The 3,702-nt window shown below is 37.3% G+C and overlaps 2 long non-coding RNA genes across 2 annotated transcripts in view; one reads left to right on the top strand and one right to left on the bottom strand.

The window, feature by feature from the left end:
• The window catches only part of LOC106946238 (uncharacterized), a 20,027-nt gene extending 16,962 nt beyond the window's left edge, over nucleotides 1–3,065 (bottom strand). Inside the window, exon 1 of the long non-coding RNA XR_001424727.1 lies at nucleotides 3,005–3,065. This is a non-coding gene — a long non-coding RNA (uncharacterized LOC106946238). The remainder of the gene's footprint in view (nucleotides 1–3,004) is intronic.
• The window catches only part of LOC106946237 (uncharacterized), a 19,961-nt gene extending 16,269 nt beyond the window's left edge, over nucleotides 1–3,692 (top strand). The window contains exons 2-3 of the long non-coding RNA XR_001424726.1: nucleotides 407–410; nucleotides 2,943–3,692. This is a non-coding gene — a long non-coding RNA (uncharacterized LOC106946237). The remainder of the gene's footprint in view (nucleotides 1–406; nucleotides 411–2,942) is intronic.
• Nucleotides 3,693–3,702: the final 10 nt, after the last annotated feature.

Here is a 3,702-nt window from a genome sequence, read left to right on the forward strand (position 1 = left end):
GACAAGGTCTCCAACCTTGCAGCACCAGGCTCCGTCCACCTGTCACGCAAATTTTTGCGCTAGGACTTCGCCGTCCTACACAGATTTTTGTGCACTATTTTTACCTGTTAGAGTCTAGAATTTATAGGGTTTTTCTGTTACTTCTTAAATAAAATGGATATCAAGAGGGCATGAATGTGAATTTAACTGATTTAGAATTTATTCCAGGCTTTTATAGTTGAGTATTTGAAATTGAGTCAAATTTTTTCTCTATTTGTTATGCTTGGACACAGCATTGATATTGGCTTTAGTGAGGATGTTCAGCTTAATCCTCTATTTTATTTTTGTTTGTTTGTTTTATTCTTCAAAGAAGAGGCAAACTCATTGGATTCTGTGTTGGAGAGGAGTTCAGGAGGTTGAGTCACAGGAGGGTTTTTGATCCTGTCAGTTGTGAGCATTAATGTTTTAGTTTATGACTGCCGCAAAGAACGTTTCCCTTGCATGTTTTAGTGTTGAGTGTTCGCTACAGAGTCTTTCTTTGAAGATTTCCTAACAAACGTGAGGTCGAGTTTTATGCCATTCACATTCAGCCCTATGACAAAGGTTTCTAGCAGATCTATCTGTTTGTTCATGTCTCCATGAAGACTTGTTCCTGCCAGACATGACCTTCACTTTAACGGAAGTGTGAAATCAATGATATCTGAAATTGTAGAGTGGAAGTTATCTACTTAACTCATCTACAAGGTTGCAACATAGAGGCGAGGTGTCAGAGTAGATCAGATCTTATGTTTCTGCTGCGTTGTCTGTGGAAGAACATTTTGTAATAGTATTTGTTTTACTACGTGAGTCAACAGAGAAACTACTTTCAAAGAAAACAGAGAAAAGATCCGACAGGGCGACATCAGTTACAGAGACCTCAGAAATGTTCACTGATAACCAGCTCAGTAACTGTGTCATTGATTGTCTGTTGCTTGTTTGTCATGTTGAGACAGACCAAAGTTTTCAAGAATATCACGCAGCTTTTTTGCCCCTCTGTCTTCGAGCTTGTCAACACGTTTGTTGAAATCTCCCACAATTATTAAACAGTCATAATCAATGCACATAGAAGATAAGATGATTAGTCAGGATAGAAATGTTCTACATATTTTGAGGTTTTGGAAAGGGTTAATGTCAGAGTTTTTACCTCAATTCCCAGATGTTCAAAAGAGTCAAACTGGTCTTGAAATAACTTTTTACGGTTTAGTGAATCATGATATCTTGTAGTAACCCCTCTTCCTCTTTTGTGTTTGGTATTCTCACTTAAATTGAAATTAGGTACAAGTGATTCATTGTCATCTAACCATGTTTCTGTTCGCAACATAACATCAATATTCTGTTCAGTGTTAAATTCATTAATAGTCCTTTTGCTGATAGTGATGCTACAATTAGCTCAGTCAGTTTAAGTAACTTGGTGGCAAGTATTTCATGAATTAGACAGAGGATGAGACTGAGATTTGATTTTAGACTGCTGCATTTAGTATTTCTGTTTTTTGTTAATATTCTTTTCGTGATCCGGACAGGTACTGTCCTGTTTGGTACTGCTGGGGGACCATACGCATTCTAGAGGAAGGCAGGTGTAAAACTACAGCCTGGAGCCCGGCCTCAGACCTCTGATACAGAGAGTGGAGGTTGCTTGTAATCCCAGCCAGGTGGTTGTGATGAAGTAAAATCTGCTTTGTGAACACTAAGAAAAGAAGTGACCAGCAGGACTTAGTCGTTCATTTTAGTCATCAATTTAAAAATCTCAGGACCAGGAGAAGACGTTTCTTCTGAGGTGTCTTGGGACTCTAGTGAAGGGGACTCAAAGGGACCACATGAGGTACAACATGGGGGACCAGTCACTCCCATTTCAGTTGGTATTTTGAGCATTTGGATTTAAGGACAATCTGAGGACAATTTTATTTTGTGATTACAGCATTTTATTTGTGAATGCAGTGTACAGTGTATTGTTTGTGGGTGCAGCATGATTGGTTCGCATTTGTTTTGCTGACTGAAGGATTTTGCTTCTATTTTCTGTTATAGCAAAAAAAATTTGTTTGCAGCATTTTTTATTGCATTTGTTTGTTTCTTTTTTTGTTTATGTTTGTGCAGCATCTGATGGCTTGCATACATTTCTCCTGGAATCCCCAGTATTGTTACTAAAAAGAAAGCAAGTCATAATAAAGATAATTTTGAAGACATCCATTTAATGTACAGGTCAAAAATGTACATGAACATGAATTATATTCTTATATATTAATGGCTTTGCATAATGTCAGGCCAATTTCTGATTTAATTACATCTTCAATTACTATACACAGCATGCCAAGCAAAAAAAAAAAAAAACAAAAAAAACAACAACAACTATACAATGCAACAGGATGATATAATTACACAAAAACAGAAAAAAAAAGAAAAAAACAGAAGCATCCTGTTTTCAAGAATTCTAGTGGTATCTACTTTTTGTTAATAATTTCAAGCCTGTTAAATAATACAAGGGGATAAATTATAGTTGTCTGCTTATAAAGGATTTTGCTGTGAATTTTACTATAATTCAGATGCGACAGACATTTGTACCACTGATATTACACAAAGTTTGAACATAGAAAACAAGTAACATCATACACCAGTTTGTTCCTGTTTAAGCTTTTTTGTTGCTGATTTCTAATAGTTTTTTTGTGACTGTTATACTGTCACTTAAAACACTCTAAGCAACACATGAAAACCAAAACACCTACATTCATAATATTATATTAATGAATTAAGTCATTACTTAGTACTTGGTAATGTTACAAAGTAAGCATGTTAACTCCAACAGTTATTGGCATATATTCTGGAGTTTGTTGTCTTGATCAGGTTTGAACAGGAGTTACAGCAGACTGTAAGCTTCCCAAAGACCCGATCCAAAGATGTTCCTGTGTGTAACATGGGGAACATGGCAACAGAGGGCCCCAAGTCCATGATCAACATCTAGCAAACTTTGAAATACATCCCTGGTCCAACACACCTCCATCAAATGACTGAACTCCCTCATCAGCAGCCATTCAGCTCTGTAGAGGCCTGGTAATGAGCCACTGATTTGATTCAGGTGTGTTGGACATGGGACGTGTCTGAGAGCTGCAGGATGGTGGATCTCAAGAACTGAACTTGGGTATCTAGTGTGTTGGGTCCCGTCCAGCACATCTTTACTGAGAGACTGCTTGACTGTTAAATCATCCATCTTCCTATCCACCTCACATAGCAATTTTTAATGTAGGTCAAAAAATTTTATTTCATTCACATTAATCCATTTATTTGTTTTGTCTCCTACATGACTTTTTGGATAAATTAATCTTTGAGATTCCTTGTAACTGTCATCCATCTTGAAACTCTCCCATAGGAGCAAGGTTTGTTAACTGCATGGCAAATAGTAGACCTGTGAACAAATTGTGGATCTCTGCAGCTCATCCAGAGGTACCATGGGTCTCTTTTTCTGTTACTCTGATTATTGGTCTTCTTGTTGGCCTGTCAGTTTAAACTGATCTTTGTCTTGCTAGGGTTGCAGGTGTGCCACATTCCCTTTTCAGGTGATGGACTGAACAATTCTTTTTGACATGTTCAAAGCTTGGGAAATTATACAGAACTGTGCAAAAAAAACAGAAAACTGTCACTGGCTCGCCTAAGGTAAAGAGTGTCCTTTCAGCTTTACCAGAACAGAAATACCAA

Source organism: Poecilia latipinna, unplaced genomic scaffold (assembly GCF_001443285.1).
Source record: "Poecilia latipinna isolate Pla-1442-1.1 unplaced genomic scaffold, P_latipinna-1.0 Scaffold182, whole genome shotgun sequence".
In the NCBI taxonomy this organism is placed as follows: domain Eukaryota; kingdom Metazoa; phylum Chordata; class Actinopteri; order Cyprinodontiformes; family Poeciliidae; genus Poecilia; species Poecilia latipinna.